Source organism: Triturus cristatus, chromosome 12 (genome assembly GCF_964204655.1).
Source record: "Triturus cristatus chromosome 12, aTriCri1.1, whole genome shotgun sequence".
Taxonomy (NCBI): domain Eukaryota; kingdom Metazoa; phylum Chordata; class Amphibia; order Caudata; family Salamandridae; genus Triturus; species Triturus cristatus.
Window position 1 is genome coordinate 701,550,078 of NC_140595.1, and position 21,288 is coordinate 701,571,365.

Sequence of the window (21,288 nt, forward strand, 5' to 3'; positions counted from 1 at the left end):
TTTGTCTGGCTTAACGAATGTTTCCGTTGGATTCTCTGGCGCCCACGTTAGCAATCCGGTCTCTAGCCCTTTGCCCCTTACAATTGGGTCTCATGAGCTGGAAGCTCCTTTGATTTTGACTACTGGTTGTGGTGAGAATCTTTTGGGTTTAGATTTGTTGAAAAGGTTACATGCGACTTTGTACTGTTCCCCTACGGGTGTGGAGCTTACGTTGGGTAAGAGCGTGATTTCCCCTATGTATTTATCGATCGACAAGCTCCCCCCGGAATTGAGATCTCTTCCAGATTCCCTGTGGGCGACAGGTCCCAATGACGTGGGCCTGTTGGATATACCACCTTATGTTGTCCAACTTAAAGTGGGTGCGCGTTTGCCACGTATACCTCAGTATCGTATTTCCCTTGATGGTGAAAGGGCACTGTTAGCGATCATTTACGATCTGATCGGCAAGGATGTTATTGAGGAGACACGGGGTAATGTGTGCAATAGTCCCGTGTTGCCTATTCTGAAACGAACGGATCCCTCCAAGCCTCCCGTGTATCGTCTAGTTATCGACTTACGGGAGGTAAACAAAGTTGTTGTTCCGCAGTTTCCTGTGGTGCCAGACATTACAGCTTTACTGACCCTAATTCCAGCTACTGCATCATGGTTCTCGGTCATCGATCTGAAGAATGCGTTCTTCAGCATTCCGATTGCTGTGGAAAGCAGAGACTTGTTCGGTTTCTCATTAGGTGGTCGTAGCTTCAGATTCAAACGCGCTCCACAGGGCTACTGTGAGAGTCCATCAATCTACAGTCAAGCTCTTAAAAGTCAGCTTGATGCTTTCGCGTTACCGGCTGGTGCAGCCTTGATTCAGTACGTTGATGATCTGTTAATTGCTGCTGACACTGAACAGCTTTGTACATCTGCTACAGTGTCTTTGTTACAGCACCTTTGCGACTTACATCATAAAGTGTCACCTTCCAAACTACAATATTCTTGTCAAGAAGTTACCTACCTCGGTCACTTATTGTCAAAGGCGGGAAGAAGGTTGACCCCTGAAAGAATTGCAGCAATTGCTCGAATGACTGTGCCGACAACTCAGAGAGATGTGCGTGCCTTTCTAGGTATCACGTCATACTGCAGACAGTGGATCCCGAACTTTTCACTGTTAGCGAAACCATTGGTAGCTCTCACGTGCAAGGACGTTTCGACTCCTTTGCCTTGGACGGAGGAATGTCAGAAAAGTTTCTCTGAACTGCGTGATGCTCTGTGTTCGGCCCCTGTGTTAGGTACTCCTGATTACAGTAAGCCTTTCACATTATACGTCCATGAGAGGGACGGTTGCGCGTTGAGCGTTCTAACGCAGCAATTTGGTGATAAGCAGCGTCCGTGTGCATATTTTTCCTCGACCTTAGACCCGGTGGCTAGAGCATTGCCAAGTTGCTTGAGGGCGACGGCGGCAGCTGCGGCGTCTATTCGGCAGTCCGCAGGTTTGGTCATGGACAATATGCTCATAGTAATGGTTCCGCATGCAGTTGATACGCTCTTGAATCGGACAAAGACTCAACATCTAACGAGTGCGAGGTTGTCTGGGTATGAGCTGACCCTTTTGGCAAGTCATATACAGATTAAGCGTTGTAATGTACTAAATCCGGCGACATTGTTGCCGATTAATATGGAATCAGATAATGTGCTGCCCCATGATTGTTATTTACGGACTGAGGAAGAAACAAAAGGTCGTGTGGACCTGAAAAACACTCCCTCGTCAGATCCCGATGGTACTTTGTATGTGGATGGCTCTTGCTTTAAATTGCCGAATGGCGATGTGACGACTGCGTATGCTGTGGTGACATTGAGCACGGTTGTGGAAACTGCGAGATTGAACCAGAATTCAGCACAAGCTGCAGAATTAATTGCATTGACAAGAGCGTGTGTTCTGTCGAAAGGAAAGCGTGTGAATGTGTTTACCGATAGTCAGTATGCATTTGGCGTTGCGCACAACTTTGGAAGATTGTGGAGAGAAAGAGGATTTATGACATCGCATGGTACGAAGATTCAACACGGGCAGCTCGTGAATGATCTTTTGGATGCACTCACATTGCCTAAACAAGTGGCGATCGTGAAATGTAGTGCGCACCGGAAAGTGACGGATGACGTTGGTCGTGGTAATGCATTTGCGGATGAGATTGCTAAAGAAACGGCTAAGAACCTTGCGACTCGAATGTATGTTACGAGTTCAGTGAGATGGCCGGCGGAGACTGGTATGTGTGAAAATACTGTCGAAAGTGTGAAAGAAATTCAGAATGGAGCTACTGAAGCTGAAAAGACCAAGTGGAAAGAAAGTACAGGGAAATTGGATATGCATGGATGTTGGGTTGACCTGACGGAATGTCAGAGATGGATGTTACCAGATGCATATGTATTAGCTGTTGTGACGATGGCTCATGGGTTGTCACATATTAGTGCAAAAGGAATATGCAAGTTCTTGTCTCCTGTGTGGAGGAATGATGGTATCGCTAAGTGTGCTGAAAGAGTGGTTAAGAATTGTATGGTGTGTTTGATGCACAATCCCGGAAAAGGCACCCCCACTCCACCTGGTCATTTCGCTCCTCCTGCCTGTCCCTTTGAGGTTATCCAGCTGGACTTCATCCATATGGAGAGATGCAATAACCTGAAGTATGTTTTGGTTGTGGTTTGCGCGTTCTCCAGATGGATTGAGGCCTATCCTCTTAAAGATAATACTGCCCTGTCCACAGCAAAAATCCTGCTGAAGGAGTACTTTCCTAGGTATGGTATGCCGCGGATTGTGTGGTCGGATAATGGAAGTGAGTTTGTGGGAAGTGTAATGCAGAGTGTGTGTAAGGGCCTTGGAATACGGCAGAAATTCCACAGTGCCAACCATCCTCAGGCAGCGGGTTTGGTTGAAGGGTACAATGGTACCCTGAAGCTGAAACTCGCTAAGATTCAAGCCACGACTGGTCTGTCATGGCCTGATGCCTTGCCTCTGGCTCTCCTATCGACCAGAGCGACTGTACACTCTCGAGTAGGGCTTAGCCCATATGAGATTGTGTTCGGTCGCCCTGCAAATATTTGGGGAGTCCCGAGACCTAGGGCTTTTGATAGTCTTGAATATCCAATGTTGATCGATTACTTGTATGATTTGACCACTAAACTACGATTAATTCATCAACAGGTCTTTGAAGCTCTACCAGCGCAGACAGAGGGTCCTGGACATCAGCTCCGGCCAGGTGACTGGGTTGTCACCCGAAACTTCGGTCGGAAGCGTAATTTGGAGCCAAGATTTGTTGGACCCCACCTAGTCTTGTTGACGACGAGGACAGCGGTTCGACTGGAGGGCCGGAAAAATTGGGTCCATGCCAGTCACACAAAGAAGGTACCGATCCCCTTACCAACCGACGGTTGGGTGAGAACTGGGATTTTGGCCGAAGAAACTGAGACTCCTTCGCGTTTTGTGCCATTCAGCGACGCTCAACTTGTGGAGGAGGATTCGTTATTGCCAGATCCACAAGTGGAGTCATCAGTAGCAGAAAACCCAAGGTCCGACTCGTCATCTGCTTCATTGAACACTGTTGCGCCATCTGAACAATTGTTCGTAGAGCAAACTCGACCTGGAAGAAGTCGATACTTTCTTCATTCAAGGACTTCAAGGACTAATAAAAATTGACAGTATAGTGGTTTTGACGTTACGCATATTATGGACAATTACATCCTTTCTTTTTGAGTTTTTGTGCTTTCCACTGCTAAGAGACTTGTAATAAATTTAAACGTTTCGAGGAAACCTCTCCATCCGGGTTACCGTAGGGCCGTGCGGGTACTTCTTTCTGTTTAGCAGGTTTCTGACGCTAGGTTGGTTACTTTTGTCGATTCCTGGGAACTCCTGGGGATTGATAATCGCTACTCAGAACGAAGTGCGTCAAGTACGTCACGGACGGTTTGTAGAGGATGGCATTCTCTAAGCTGGTGGAAGAAGAAAGGGTGTTGGCACAGAGATCAGAGTTATGGAGGGTCGTACGAACAAAATGTTTTCTGTTTCAGGTGTTTCTATTGTTCCTAACTGTATCTATGTTATTGGTGGGTGGAGTGTATTTTGGGGTATCGCAATTCTTGCCTTCTGTTGCACCTACCTTTTCTCCTAACCTAAGTTCCCTCACCACTGTCTCCCCACATTCCTTTCATCCTTTGCCTCAACACGAGCAGGTTAGAGGTGCGGAATTCATGAATAATTCCTTTGTTCAACTCCTACATCAGCATCAGTTGGTGGTGAATACTACCAATTGTTGGGTATGTGGGTTAATGCCACACACGATGGATAGGGGTATTCCGTACTTGGTCCTTCCATACAGCTCCCAGGGTTCAGCTCGAGCATTCCAAACTATGTTTCGCAGTGCACTAGACTCTTACCCCAGTCGAGAGCCAAGATCTGTCAATCCCGGTCCTGGGCCGTACCACAAGCCTTTGGCGATAGCCATAGCAGATCTGGACAGAGATGTTTTCGATGCATCACTCATTCCAGATGAAGAAGTGCAGGCTTATAAGGATCTGAGCGAGGCTGAGTATGGTACGTCAGTGGGAGATAGACAGTTGAAGAGCTCGTCCCCGATATGGATTGTACCGCACCTTGGTAATTTCTGCTTGCAAGGTTTGGGTCGAAATCCGAGAGCACAACTTGGGAACAGTGCTTGCACTGAAACGTATGTCCTACCGATGCTCTCCTCCCCTGTTTTTCTGACTGCCAAGGGCACCTATTTTGTGTGTTATGAACGTGCATATACATGGTTACCCCGCGATTTCTCGGGTACCTGTTATATTGCGAATCTTTTACCTCCAACCTTCACAGTTGCTTCGGACTACCACAAAACTAGAGTTGTGAGAGGCGTCATTAGCAAAGAGGATACCGCTGGTCAAGAAGCAGGAGACTTCTTTAAGGGTTTCTTGCCGTTTTGGGGACCCATGGTTAATAGTAGGAACCTAAGACAGTTGACCCGCGTGGTGGAGTCGACTGCTAATATTACTGCAAATGCCCTTGGTAATCTAACAGCGGAACTACAGGCGGATAGACTTATGACGTTGCAGAACCGTATGGTTCTAGACGTTGTTCTTGCAGATAGAGGGGGTGTGTGTAAAATTATCCATTCGAGTTGTTGCATTTTCATTCCTGACAATGCTCCAACCGTTTATCAAGCCATCTCGAAGTTGCACAAGATTTCCGAGTCCATACACGTGGACGAAGGTAATTGGACGCTCCTAGGATGGTTTTGGGGCCTAATGTCAACCTGGGGTTGGAGGATTCTGATGATTGTAGGGGTTGTTGTAGCGTTTCTGTTCACGTGTTGTCTTTGTGTACAGTGTGGTCCTGCCTTATGTGGCCTATGTGCTGCGACGTGTATAAGGCGGCCATCTGTTACCAAGGAGACGTTGATGAATAGAATGATGTTCCAGCAGCATCTGAACGATCTGATGAATATTGATATAGATTCCGATCTTGACTAGTGCTTGCCTACATGAGGGCAAAAGGAGCGTCTGAGGTTCCGTGTGAGACGGGACGGCACTTTTTGAGTGGTGACGAATATGGACGAGTTTGGTATCTATGAACCGCAAATGACGAATACAGTGGGTGTACGAAGTTTCGCAATACAGCCACGTATGGTTCGCCTCATTTTCGGGTTCGTTCATCCGAACCCTCGGGTTCCATTTTAGATACAGCGTCCATTTTGTTTCTTGCCCTCAGGTAGCCAGCGAACGGGCTTTTTGTCCGCTTCGTGACCCTGGGACTTTCAAGCTAGTACGAAGGACACGTGTTTCTTTGAGGTGACTTTTACGATGAGGGGAAAGACACGAGTGAGGCAGATGGCCCCGCTCAAGGCCCATCTTGCCGCTCCGGTCTATTGTTTCAGTCACGCATACATTAGACACGAGGTCTTTGAACCCTCTATCGAGTTTCCTTTATTGCCCCTAACACTCTTTTCTAACCTGTTGTGCATCCTCATCCTTTCCTTGCATTCTGTTTTTCGTCCTTCCTTAATGTGTTTATGGTTGGGAGGAAATGTGTTTATTGCGGAGGGAGTATGTTTTTACAGTTGGGAACTGGCAAGATTGTTGTAATTATGTTCCGGCCTCCTGAAACATGAACGCGACCCTTTTAAAGTTTATTATGGGAACTGAGTTGTAACCTTTGTTCGCCATACTGTGCTATGGCAAAAACGTGTATAAAAGGAGCGACCCACTTCTACGAATTTGAAGCAGTCTCCGAGAACCTACACGTTGTGTACTTCTTGTGACCTCTGTATCCCTGCAGTAAATAAACGCTGATCTCTGACGTCGCTGGAAGTGTCCCGTGTCTCTGTGTTTGGTACGCCAGAACAGGTAACCCACGAAGGTTTCAGGTGTTGTCCCCTGGCACCGCTGGGTCTTAAGAATAACCCAGTCCTTCAGCAGGATGGGGGTTGGAGCTAACCACAAACCCACTTACACCTGAAAAGCCTGTGCTCTGCCTTCACACAGAGGCCTAACAACCATGTATTGTTACTGGAGCCAGGGCATGGGAGTCAGGTAATTCCATGCACTTTAAAGAACCCTTTCCAGAACTGTCTCCCACCTTCCAGAAGAAGCGCACCAGGCTATAAAAATAGGCACATCAGACCCACTATTTAGTACACTTCTGGATCTGTGAATACTCTGCCAAGTAGAACAACTGCTGTGCTGCTACAAGGACTTCCACTCCGCTGGACTGCTGCAATGACTGAACTGCGGCCCTGCTGTGCTGACCTGCTGACTGCTGCCCTCTTACTTGGAAGAGATAAACAGAACCTGGATCTCTTGACCCCAGCACCCAGAGTGACTCCAAGGCTGGCTGCTTAGTCTCCTGATCTGAAGCCTCAGGGACATAACCAGCTTCCAACAACCTTGCATGTGCACCTTCGCTCTGCCATCTGTGAGTCTACCCTGCCAAATGGTGCCACCCCAGCCCTGGACCCTTAAAGGTCAACTTACGGTGCTCTGCCAGTATGTGTGGATCCATAGGAACCAACCCATCACCTCTGCTGTGCAGCACAAACCCAAGCAGAGAAGTGAAGGAAGAGAACATGCATTTCCACTTAGTGCTAACGTTGGAATGGGGGACAAACATGGAAAAATGTGAAAAAATATACATATTCACTTATCTGCCTTATCAATGCTTTTTTTTAAAGTTATTAAGTAGGACAGCATGGAAAGGATACACTCTACCATTGAAAAAGCGGGGTGAAACCTAAATGCTCCAGAGGTGGGACAAACACAAGAATACAAAGTAAAATCTGCAGATATACATCAGGGGATTGAAATAGGGAAGAAAGCAATCTACATTACTCTTTACATTGTGCGCACAAATATAGTTGTAGTGTTGAAGAAATATTCTATTTTTGCTCTTTGTGCTAACAAAAGCATCTAACAATTTTTATGTTTGTAGGAATATTGACAATAGCACTGCCGAAGGAAGAAATCAACACGACAGTGGGAAAAAATGTTAATGTGCTTAGCAATGCACACAAAAAACACCATTTTATTTGAACATATAATTTCTCAATAAATGTCAAGTAGGTAACATTCGAAATAAGCTCTAAGCTGCATGTTGTGATCAATATTATAACTATCTATAGCAATGGAAGTCTCCTGAACCTAGAGCAAAGGGAAGCCCAGTGAGTTACAGACACACATTCAGCCATGGTTCCCATTGTATCACAAAGGTGCACAGTAGGGCTGTGATAGCAGCCCTAGCCAGAGCAGACAGCAGGACTCTGATGCTTACCGGACCCTCAATGGAGTAGCTGGCACGCTGAGTGAAAGCCGAGGACAAAGCACTTCAGTTAAGTGCGAGGTGCACCATGCTGCAGTCACTATTTGCAGAAAACACTACAAATATACATGTGCAATGCTTCACATATATGACTCTAAGAAGAATGATGAGTGCAGTCAAACACGTCCACAACAAAGTTAACAGTAATGCTGAGAAACATAAGGGCAGGACAAAGTAGACATGTTTGGCTGGGGTTCCCCCATTTCACAAAGGTTCACTTGTGTAGTCCGAGCCCAGCATGACACAATGCACAGACTGTGGTCCTCATTCTGAGTATCTGCTGGACTACACTAGAGAGAAAGCTAAGTCTGTTTCTGCGGATGAATTCTGTTGTCCTCTTGTCGCCCCATGGCAGCAACACAGCACCAGTGCTATGGCAGCAGTGGAAGAGCTTCATTGGCCCTGCTCTGTCACTAATATGTCTAGAACAGTCAATCGAACCTAAATTAATCCCTTAAAAATAAATGCATTTAAAACAAAAGACAGAAAATAAATCAAGGGGAATAACCCAAAGCCCACTCTCTATAATTCTATATACATCTTTTGGTATAATGTTTCTTGTATTGATTATAATATCACTTGCAACTGAAAGCTAAAGATGCCAGCAGCTAAACCAAAAATAAATGGACGACTCTGCAATGGCCAACGCACACATCACAATGGGGCGGAGTCCCGGATGACCAAGTGCGATGAGCGCGTTTAGCAGCCAGATTGAGTCGGGGCCTCCGACTCTAAAAGCTCCGGGAAGTGGATTTTGGGGGTCCGTAGCGGGCTCCCCTTCACCCTGGGCCCTACGACTCCATCACTGGGGGGGGGTCCCAAGGGTCCCCCTACACCTGCATGCATGAACGGGCGGGACTGAGGCATCCCCATGACAGGGGGCGCCCGTGTCCGGGACGTAAGTTTGTTGTCTATGGGAGCCTATGTACGCAACGTGCACCAGGCTCCCATTGACTTCAATGGGGCTCTGAGCGACCCAAGTCCGTCAGCGCTGCAGCGCATTGTACTCTGTCGCTCGGAGCCCAGGAGCCCAAGTCGCTCGGAAAGCTCTACGGGTGCGAGTCGGCCATAGGGCTTTCCCAGTGAGATCGGAATCGGGCCCTTAATGTTAATGCATTAACACATCATAAATATAGAGAAATTGACACTAAATACAACATAAAAAGTAAATCTTCCACTTGGATATTTTGGACCTAGCCCTCTCTATAGGGTCACTCCCAAACATTTTACTTTTTCTCTGCACCCTTTTGCTGAAATGTTTTCTGTTGGCCTTAGGACTCCATGCACTTTACCACTGCTAACCAGTGTTAAGGGGCTTATGCTCACTCCCCTAAACATAATTTGATTGGCACATACCTGATTAGCAAATTGAATTTGCTTGTAACTCCCTTGTAGAATGGTAAATTAAATGCTACTAGTAGGCCTTCAGCACTTACTGTTCCACCCACAAAAGTAGTACACTAAAACTTGTCACAGGTCTGCCATTGCTGTCTGAATACAGTGTCCAACTACCATGTGGACTTGGCATTTAAACCCCCTTTCCAAGCCTTAAACTCCTCTATTATTTCATATATGTCTCCCCTAAGGTAGGCCCTTAGTTCATTGTGCATACAGCCTGCGATGGGTAACATGACTGGGCTTAGCTGACAGTTACACTTTGTGAATTACTCCCAAACAGTCACACAATAAAGGGATTAGCTGTGCCTCAATGGACCATCACTGTCAGGATAGGACGGTGGAGCTGAGCACAGCCCCACATACACATGAATAGCCTGTGTCCTGTCTCCTCACAAAAGGCTTAACAACCCTGTATTGTCACTGCATCCAGCTAAGACCTAGAGCAGGGGAATCAGGAAGTTCCCTGCACTTGAAAGAATCTTTTCTAAAAGCTCCTCCCACCTTCCAGGAGAAGGGCACCAGAGTATACAAATTGGCTGTTCAGACCCACTTTTCTGTTCACTACTGGACTTGCTGATGGACTCTCAGAGGACGGTATGCTGTTGTGACCTGCTCTGCATTCTGCCAGGCTGCTGTTGTACATGGAAGGACTGCTTTAGTGCCTGGAACCTACTTTGATCCCTCAGAGGCCAGGCCTGCTGTTGAGATCTGCATCTATATCTGCACCCAGGACTACCAGAAGTGACTGCAAGAGCTAGTTTGCTGGCCTCCTGTTCAGAGCCACAGGGACATAACAGGCTCCCACCATTTTGAACCCACACCTGGACCCAGCCTAAGTGAGTCCTGAGCCCCTAAGATGTCTTAATCTATTTCTGGATCCTTGGATGTGGTGCTAAATGTGCCCAGATGGGCAATTTCCAAAATTGAGGACTTACACAAAACTTGACCAAATAATCCTCTGAGAACAAGGAGAAGACTGGAACCAACTTGCTTGCATCACTGGTTGACTTCCTAGAGAGATTGTGCATCTCCATATGATTGCTATATTTCTTATGTATAATATAAGCTTTTGTGGCGAACTGGCTTCAGTGTTGTGTCTCTTCCTTTCAGTGGAGTGAATAACAGAATTACGCTAATAGCAGCTCAACACCAGGACAGTTGTATCTTGCTCAGTCCCTTTCCCCGTGCAGTGGGAATCGTCGTCTGGGTTAGGCTGAGCAGAGGAGACAGAAATCATATTCAAGAATATTTTGGGGCCCAACTGTTCTACTGCACTTTTCACTCAAATGAATGAAAATGACAATAGATTTTTACCTTTTTATATATGGGGTCGTTGTGTATGCCATTTTAGGATTATGTAGTAAAAAATACCAGAGTAAACCATATACCCATGTGGGAACGGGGTATATTTTGTATCAGACGACACTATCCCATAGAGGTTAATTTACAAAATGACGTGTATCACATTAGTGGTCACAGTCACACCACGAAAATGTGAACCACACATTTATATTAAAATTTGCATTGGTTCAAACCGAATGTACTAAAAACAGCATCAAGTATACACCATGAAAGTACTTAAAAGAGTGCAAAGTGATCACCTAGGGGGAGATTTACTAAGCTTTGGAACCGTGTTTGCGTCACAAAAGTGACGTCAAATGACGCAAAATCTTTTTCTTGTAATTTACTTTCCAGCGCTAAGCTTGTTTGTCATGGAAATAATGTAAAAGTAATGTGAAGCAGCACATTGCCATGCTTCGCGATAATTTGCACCATGGGGGCGTAGCAAGGGTGGTGCATGGGCGTTCCATGCAACCACCCACGGTTTCTCACGCTAAACCCAATTTACTAAAAACAGTAGATTGAGTTTAGCGTGAGAAAACTGCGCCCTTTCAAAATATGCGCAAGGAAGGAAAAATGCTTTCATTTATCCTTCCTTTTCCGACTTTGCATGCATACTGCACTGTGCAGCCAGGATACAAAGTGGGAAAAGCTTTCCCTTGTTTCGAAAATAGTATTTTGTACAGGAAGGGTACCCTTCCTGTACAAAGTCTATCCTGGGCTCACACACAAACCCTAGCGCTATGGCGCTGAGGTGGAGCGTGGCGCAGGGCAGCTGTAATTAGCGACGGTGCAAGGGAAAGGGGAGGAGAGATCCATATCTTTGAAGATAGGGTGCGCTCCTGCTCCCTCCCTGTTGTGCAACGCAGCACAGCCTCGCAGGGGACTGCACTGCGTTGCGCAACTTTACTGTAAATCTCCCCCCTAGTGCTTGTGAAAAGCAAGGTCAGTGACGCAAAGTAAAACACAAAGGGAAAGCAAAAAAAGAAGATGCATCCAATGATTATTGTGTGTGAGGTATATCAATCCATTGTTTGATTATCATGACACAATGGAAATCCATTTCTCTGCCAGCATATGTAGACAGTGTTTCGACCACTTTCAGTTTAAGGTCATCATCAGGACAAAGATTGCTCTACAAATAAGATTGCTGCCTGCAATGGTTCCAGGAGATAACTGGCCTCTCTGTCATATAAGTGTGAATAAAGCAGGGGCTCCAGCGTAGCAAAAGGGGCCACGTAACTGTGGTCATTGGTTACTGTAACCTCCCAATGCCAGAATGAATCAGCTGAAATTACAATCAAGAAACGCACTGTAGGGAGAAATCCCTCTTACAGGGAGTGCAATCAGCACTGAGATGCTCCATTGCCGGTTGCACTCCCTGTAAGAGGGGATTCTCCCTACAACTTGTTTCTTGATTGTAATTTCTTCATTTTTTTCTCTGTGTGATTGTGACCACTAATGCGCTGCGTATGTAATTTTGTGAATTAACCTCTATGCAATATTGTTGTCTGATACAAAATATTAGGATTCTGGGCATCAGAAGTAATGCCTTTACAGGTACGCTTGCAATCAGGTCAATGAAAGTTCACCGGAATGGGAACAGCTGGGTCAGATGGAGCAGTCTCCCAGTATGAGCTGACAGAGTGTAAATGTAATGAAATGGTTAAGGCAGTTTTAAAGGATGTGGCAGGTGCAGTTCCAGGTGGAACATGGTGAAAATCCTAGAGGCACCAGGTGAAGTGATATAAGAGATTTGCATACTCTGGGTCCGCTTAAGCGACAGCACTTTGTAGTACATTATGTAGAACTACAAAATCTACTAAAAATGTAGGGTTTTACCTGTAACTATGAGTGTGGAGTTCTCTGCCTCGACTGGGGATTCACTGAACACATAAGGTTAGGTTTTAATAGTAAAATGTGGGCAGGAGGGAGTGGGTGGGAAAGAGGTAGACTTACCCATAAAGAGGATGCAATTAGGGTGGAGTAAGAAAGGCTTGGGGAGGGTCAGCGAATGGTTTAGAGAGGGGCATCACATATCCACATAGGAGTAAGCCAATTGCTTTACTATGGGAGTGGAGACATGTAATTTACACTTTGGTAGTAAGTTTACACTCAGAGTTTGTAAACACCAAAATTACTAACCTTTCTCCAAAAGTGTAAGGTACCTTTGTGTTTCGGCCCCTTTAGCTCTGAAATAGTCCAAGAAACATAAGCCCATACTAATGCTACTGGCAGTTTGGAGGGCATATATAATTCATTAGCTAGACTGCCAGGGAATGGCCACCTTAAATATAATTTGAGTCATCGGCTAGACTGCCAGAGAAGTGCCACCTTGTGTAGTCAGTTGTGAAAGGAGAGGGATACAATTAAAAAAGAGAGCACACAAAATTCAATAAACTGCACCCAACTTTGTACTACATTACTCAATACACACAGTGACTACGATAATTTGGGAGAAGAAATCCTAGAGATAGAAGATAAATACCATGATGTACAGGTCAGCATTCATCTGTATAGCATGGACCACCTGAACAGAAAGAGCCTAGATCTTGATTTAGATACATTTAAAGGGGTTACCTTATATTGAAATGACCATCTCCCACTCTATCCTCTAATCCTGCTTGGAAGGGAAATATTCACACCTGATGAAATACAAGGGTTTGCAATACAAGTGAATAAACATGAAGACATTGGAGAATACAAGGAACATGGCTGTAGATTCCTTGAACATATGGACAAACAAGCATTTTGAGGCTGAATATTTAAAATTATATTCCCCCAGTCACCCTCCTGGACAAATTCCTCTCTTCCCATTAAACAGCACAGCCAAACAGGAACAGAGGCCTTATTAAGACAGACATAAAAAATAGGTAACGGGCAAAGCGACTTCATTGATACATTCATCCACCATATGGCAAACATACATACTGAAATAGATGGCATCCTTATACCCCAAGAAAAGCAAGATTGCATGCTTAGCAAAGCCATGAATCCCAAAAGAGGAAGAATTACATGAATAAGCCTGCTCCTCATCCTGAACAGGACCAGTCCTGTCACAGAGATGGCACCTAGTGATGCATCAACAACATGCAAGTCTCATTCCGTATTGCAAAGAGAGGTGGCAGACTCTTACTGTGGAAGATGCCATCAATCACCTCTTGAGGAACTCACCAAACTCCCTTCAGCATTTCCCTATAGGAAGCAGAGGATAAAGGTCCACGACATTGAAAACAAGTCCAGATCAGCCCTGTAGAGTAACAAAAACAAATGTGTGCCCACCTTCACTAAATTAAACAACATTTTGAAGTTGAGTCAGCAGATTGCTGTTTGGAAAGATGGGCCTGCCTGCTAAGGGATACAGACCAATTCTAGGCTAATAAAAAGGCCAACTATCTCTAAAGAAGAACTACGAAAGTTAGTGCAAAAAAATGGGGCAGCAGGGTACAAGAAGAACTTTCCAAGGTCATGCCTTCTGCACCCCCAGAACACCCAGCTGTCATGCAACCTGAAGACCACTTCCAATATCAAAGGAAGGAAGGAGCAATGTGAATTCCAATGTGTACATGGACCCAGGGGAAGGCAAATAAAACATTCTTAATGTTTCTGCTGGAGGAGCCCCCATCCGTTATTAAAGATGGGAAGACCTGGTGGAGAAAGAAAGATGGCTCTGTGCGTCCTGAAATCACATTTGGTGAAGTGAATAGGGTATTACAGAAGGAAGAAACAGAACTTGAATGGGTGTGGGCCAAGCTACAAGTAAATAATGTAATTCCTTGAGCAAAACTAAGCAAGGTGGGCAAACCAGCACCCCAAAATAAAGATAATACGGGGGAACGGGTTTGTAAATTACTCCATTCTCTCTGAACATGAGATATGATTAGGACATTGGCAAGCAACAGTAAATTTACCAAAGTTGCACCCTTTGTGATCAGTGCAAATGGATAAATGGCATAGACCATAAATGGCGTGCATTATTGAGAAAGGTAGTGTCAATATGCTTGTAGATACACAAGCTGTTATTACAATGACATAAAACATAAGGCAAAATAACATTTTGATTGACCTTTGTAACAACATGGTGTGGCAAGAAGGATATTAGCATCCCACAAGCAACAAACGTCTTCACTGTTGTGTTCCGCAGGTCACCTGTCTTATGGAATGCTTGATGCCCCTTGCACCACATACACATAGCAAGCTCATCATTCAGGTTGTATTAACATGATTTCAGAAAGTGTTTGCAAACTCTAAATTGGACTGTGGCAAGGATGTTTATGTTGCTATCATTCGCACAAAGTGCACCCTAGACACATAGTTTATGTAGCTATCATTCAAACTAAGTGCACCCCAGGCACACAAAACCACATCCTATACACCCTGACAGCATTCTCAATAAATACAGTGATCAAGTCCCTACTCCAACAAGGCATCATTGACAGTTATCAAATGAAGTTGAATCCAGAAATGTTGACCCCAGCCTGGCAACTTTTCAAGAAAACTGATACATACTCCCCCACCCCACACATTCTTGACCTAGAACTCTGCTCCAAGCATTCTTCACCGTGGAAACCAACAAGACAAAACAAGGGCTGGATTCGAGGCTTATTGGAGGACTGACTTCAGGGAGCTCAGCTGAGTCCTGGTACCTTCTGCTTCCATCATGGTAGCATATCATGAGCTTGTAGACCTGGAGATAAGGGCTGCACAGTTTTAGACATCAGCAATGGATACTTTCCCATTCTTCCACATACTGCCATCTGCAAATATATTGCATTCTTTTGGCAAAGTGAGGAGTCTCAGTCTAAAACATTACTCTAAGGTTTGAAAATGTTCCCACACTACTTTTACTGGGTCATGAAACAAATACTGGACACAGTCCCCTACCAAAGGCAGGTCATACAAAATGTACAAAATATTAATGACATTCTCCTTTCTAGTGCTGATATGCAGTTGCATGCAGAACCTCAGCACTGAGTCCTACAGGCTATTCAGAGGGGAGATCTGATGGAGAATCCCAAAAAGACAGAGTGCAGACACATGTCAAATTCTTAGGGTTAGAAATATTCCCTGAGGGAATACACATTGACCAAAGCAGTCTAGGTGTGGTACAACAAATGTCGCTACCACATAACATACACTCATTACTGAGCCTTTTAAGAGTGTTGGCCATCTCAAGGTCCTTCATCCCAATGTGTGCAGATTGTGGCCCACTCAAATGACTTACTGAGATCCAAAGAGTGGAATTGTACAGATGAATGTACAAAAGCAATGCAAAAATAACAGAACACACTTGTTAGAGCTCATGCACTGTTCAGCCCATAGATTATGTTGCCATGCTATCATTTGTGTATGGTGACAGAAATTCAATTGCATTCATTATGTACAAAATGTATGGCAACAAACACATCCCTGTTGTGTTTGCCTCACACTGGCAAAAAAATGGTTAAACTGAAATACTTTTTTGGGACAAAACTGAATTGTGTGTCTAATGGACAATCCAGAAATTCCAGTATATTATTGCAAGATCAGTTATTATCATGAAAACTCTCCATACGCCACTCAAGATTTTGCTTAATGTTGTAGTTCATTTGGGAAATGTTAGCATTGTGCGCATAGTTCAATGGATAGCAGACCTTAGCAATAACTTGTATGGGCAGAACATGTTCTTGTAAGTGACACACCATTTGCAAGAACACCGCTCCTCCTGGCACCTGAATGTATTATTGAAACAAGAGAGACACTGCAGAGAGTGTTTAGAATCTGCCTCAATGGCATTTCTAGATGTTGCACAATTTACTACATTGATAGCAATGCTTAACTCAGAACTTGTACCAAGGATGTGCTGGAGTGTATCCCAGCACCCTGAAAGGGACTGAATACAGATATGAAATACAGAGACTAGCTACTACCATAGCCACACAACATGCAGAATAGGTACACTGCCAGTTTTCCTAGAACAAGCCACCCAGCATTTATCAGTGCGTGATATGAATGATGTTGTTGTTGATGCTGATTATTGTTTTCCAAGGGTGTTTGTAATACCTGAATTGGTGGAAACAAAACACGTTCATGGGAACAGACTGTCCTATTATGAGTTTTTCTAATTTATCAAAGACAGTTGACACCTTATCTTGTTCTGTTATACAAGTAAATATTATTGAAATCAGGGTACACAATAAATAGGTCACTTTTCAAAAATTTATTGAGTGCGCAGATCAGGTAGAAAATGGAGTATACCTCCTCAATGTCCTTATTTCCAAAGAAAAATAAAACTCCAACTGTGGCATCCATGGCTCCTCTGGCACCTCTGACTCATTTCCGGGCAGCATCAGACCGGATGACACATGACAGATTATAACAGTTTAGGACTGTACAACAAAATGATTCAGTTCTGGGACCCATGTTAGATAATTTGTCAATATCCAAGAGCTAACTCAAATACCCGGTTATGAGTATTGCTTTTTGGCATATGGTATAATATGGTGAAAAAAGGAATCCCTGATCCAGTTGACAAGGAACACACAGCTAAGAAAGAAGTACAATTGAGAGTAAAAGAAGGGCAATATGTGGTACACATCAAACTGCAATCGCTGTTACAACATTGGGAGCATGACAGTTTATAAATCCCAAAAACACCATCACTGAAGATGCACTACTGGCACTTGGTTAGTGGATTTCCTGGTTAAAAAAATCATTAGAATCCACATATTTATGGATGCATGCATTGCCTTACACATGACAAATAGTTCAGGCTGGAGCGAGATGAACTTTAGAGTAAACCCTCTCCATCATGATCATGGTACAGTGTTGGATATTTGCCATTCCTGCAGGGTCACTCTGAATTTCCTGCCTTTTTTTCAGAACCCTGTTTTTGTTGGCCATAGAACTTTGCTTTGCTCACGTTTTTCTGCCTATTGTCACCAGTCTGCGTGTTACGCAATGTCTTTTTGTGGGGGCGGAGTTTCCAAATATTACAGCTGCAATATAGTTACATTTTATTTGTATCCCTTATTTCTCAATGGTTACTGCCTAGTACACACCAAATGACTGTGCCTTTAATTCAGTAGATTACAATGTGTCTGCATCCATTTTTTTCACACTTAAATGAGCTTTCACATCCTCTTTTTGAGCGATATGGCAAATATGATGGTCCATTTAGTGCTATAATATTTGGTATCTTTAGCATTAAACTTTACTGAAATATGGTTTGAAATGTAATTATTTCAGGTTGCTCATTACAGCATTTTTTAGCCTAATGTCACTGTTCTGTTTATTATCCAATCTTTGTTAGGGTGGAGGTTCCAAATATTAGAACTGATATATAGCTATAGTATCTTGTATACCCTCCATTTCAAGGATCACCTTCTATTGATCTATCAGTTGAAACTGCATTTTGTTCAATAGCAGATTATAGTATGTTTATGTCATTTTTAAAAATACATTGTCCATTAGTATCCCATCTTGTGTTTAAGAGGCATACCAAATAAAATAAACCATGTAGTGCTATAATATTTGGTATCAGCTAGTTTTCAAGGTTTACCGTTTACTGAACTTCCATTGGATATGGCCATATTTTCGGTGGATGAATAGAGAAATTTGATAGCTGAGATAGTTCTGTCTGAAACAATGTAATATTATTTATGAAAATAAAAAGACGGGTAAGGCATATTCTTTGAATGTAAATTAATTACATTTATCTTTTGAAAAGGCTTTCCTTCTCATTCATTCACACAAAAGACATTAAAACAAGTATACATAAAGCAAAATAAATTATATCTATCACTGAAAACTTTTAAACAAACATAATTGGTCTTGAAAGATTAGGAAATATATACATGTATCATGCAGAAACTCAATCTCTTTTATACAGTGGCCCACTAATTGTTGGGGATTATCATTTCTTCAAACGAAGCAGGGTAAGGTATGCCTGCCCAATTGTGAAGCTCCTAATCGGAGAACACATTTCTTAAATTGGAATGGTCCCTCTTGGGTATGCCTGTTGACACTGTGCATTGTGTGATGCTATAGGAACATTCACATGGTGTTCATCAGGACTGAGTTTCCTATGAATAGAAGAGAAATGACAAAGAATAGGGAACAATCATAAATACATTTGTATACAACTAATCAAGGAAACATGTCTATAGAAAACACCTAAATATGGGTTGTTAGACCTGTCAGGCTTAGAGTGGTCTTCCCACCAAAATGTTTGCCTCCCTTCCTCGATTTTGCTGAACTTATTTTTGTTGGCCTTAGAACTCTAAGCTAACTAGTGCTGAAGTACTTGTGCTCACTACCATCAAACATGGCTAAATTGGCTTACATCAATTGACATATTTAATTTACTTGTATGCCCCATGTACAGTGTTATACCATATACCCAGGGTCTGTACATTGAATGTTACCAGGTGGCCTGCAGCACATGCTGTGCCACCCTTTTAAGTCACACTTTAAAACATGTCCCAGGACTGCCACGCCGCTAACGCTGAAGAGGGATTTACTCAGTGGATATAGAAATGCATACAGAATGGCAACTACTATCTGTTTGAAGACATAAATGGACTTGCCATCTATTTTTCCTAAGGCTTGAAAAAGCCCCAGGCATATCAGCCTGAGGGAGTAAAACATGTGTTGGTTGTTTTTTAATCCATTGTCACACATAAACTTACCTATCTTCAAATAAAAAGTACATTTCACAGAAAAATGGAAGCAACTTTGATTCATTACTGAAAGGGAAGACACTCCAAACTCATTTTTCAACTTTCATAATAACTGGGATATCGGGGGTCTAAACACCATCAAAGTGAACACCTGCCATAAAAATTGGGTATTTCCAACATCAGGAAGATGATGCTGGGACCTTAGTAACTTTAGCTATTTCCTGCCACTACAGCCTGAATGACATTTTAAACTGCCATATTGACATGGCATTAAAACCCAATTGCCAAGCCTTAAACTCCCTTTTTATTACATATAAGTATCCCCTAAGGTAGGCCCATAGGACAGGGTGCTATGTAATTAAAAAGTTGGACATGTACTTTTAATTTTTACATGTCCTGGTAGTGAAAAAACACCGTATTTTGTTTCATTACTGTGAGGCCTACTCCTCCTATAGGATAACATTGGGGATTCCTTATTTCCTTTATTATGCTGAAATTTCCAATTGGGAGCAGGTAGCTATATCAGGTTTGGTGTCTGTCAAATTGGAATTATAAACCCTTTTTAATGGTAAAGTCAGACTTCTCATTGCAATTTTGCCAATAACACTTTTAGAAAGTTGGCATTTTCCAGCCCTTAGCCCCTTTTTGACTGTAGCTTGCCTTGGGTCACATGACTGGGTGTAAGTGACAGACTTTGTGAATTCCTCCCAGATAGTCACACAATAGAGGGATTAGGTGTGCCTTAAAGGACCATCTACTCTCAGGACAAGGGGCGGAGCTGAGTTCAGCTGCACTTGCAACTGAATAGGGAATGCTCTGCCTCAATAAAAAGAGCCTAATGACCCCACATTGTCACTGGCGTCAGCTTAGAGGCAGGGGAGGCAGAACATTCAATGCCCTTCAACACCACTGCCTAAAAGCTTCTCCCACCTCTCAGAACCAGGGCACTAGGGTATAAAAGTAGGATCTCGGGTACCAATGTTTACGTACACTTCTAGACCTGTGGATACTCTGCCAGGAAAAAGGACTCCTGTGCTGCTGCAAGGAATGCAACTCTGCTGGACTGCTGCTCTGAAGTACTGCTGTACTGCTTGATTGCTGCCCTGTTCCCCTTCTGTCTTGCTGCATTCTGCCTGGGTACAAGAACGGGACCATCATCTGTTCCAGACCTCCAGAGTAGCTCACATTGGCTAGTTTGTTGACCTCCTCTTCAGATCCACAGGGATACACATGACTGCCTCCATCTTGAGCACACACTTGAACCCAGCCTGAGTGAGTCATAACCCTCCAAGTGGTGCCCCTCCAGTCTTGGCCCCATGGAGGTGGTGCTAAATGTGCCTAGATGGCCAAAACATCCAAAACTGAGGACTTAGACAGATTTAGGCACAAAACTGCTCTGAGAGCCAGGAGGAAACTGGGACCAACCTGTTCGGATTGACTTTATAGCTTCTCCTGCTAGATTCCTATCCACAGCAGCAAATCCTTTTCAGCAGACTTTCGCCAAAGAAGCATCCAGCATCGTTGAACTGTCTTTAGCTTCAGCCCTCTGCCTCGTGCTACTGGAGTCATTTTCAAACTTCCTTTTCAGAAACCAAGTCCAAACATAGAAATCTTCACCACAGCTTTGACCCACGGCTAGCTGACGATGACACTCACTTCTCGAGAACCTCCGGTTCACACCCCAGTCAACCAACAACCCAATTTCTCACAAGGGTGTTCATACCTGTCACATGATCTTTGTCAATAGTGGGCTAGGGTAAAACACAGAACAAACCGAGATTTTTTTTAGAAGGAATATGGAAAAATGGGTAACCCACCATAGGGTGCATCAGTTACATAACTCTAAGATTTTATTCTATAAAAGGGAAGGGAAGAGACTATTGTTAAGGGTGTTCATTTTTTTTTTAGATGTTAACGAAGTGGAAAAAAAACTCATCCTTGAATTGTTACTGGTGTTCCTTTAAAAAAAAGCCATTATATGCTGCATGGCAGTGGTTCTTAACCTTTTGACTCCTGAGGTCTGCCATTTAAATATCACTGGACTTTGGGGACCATCAC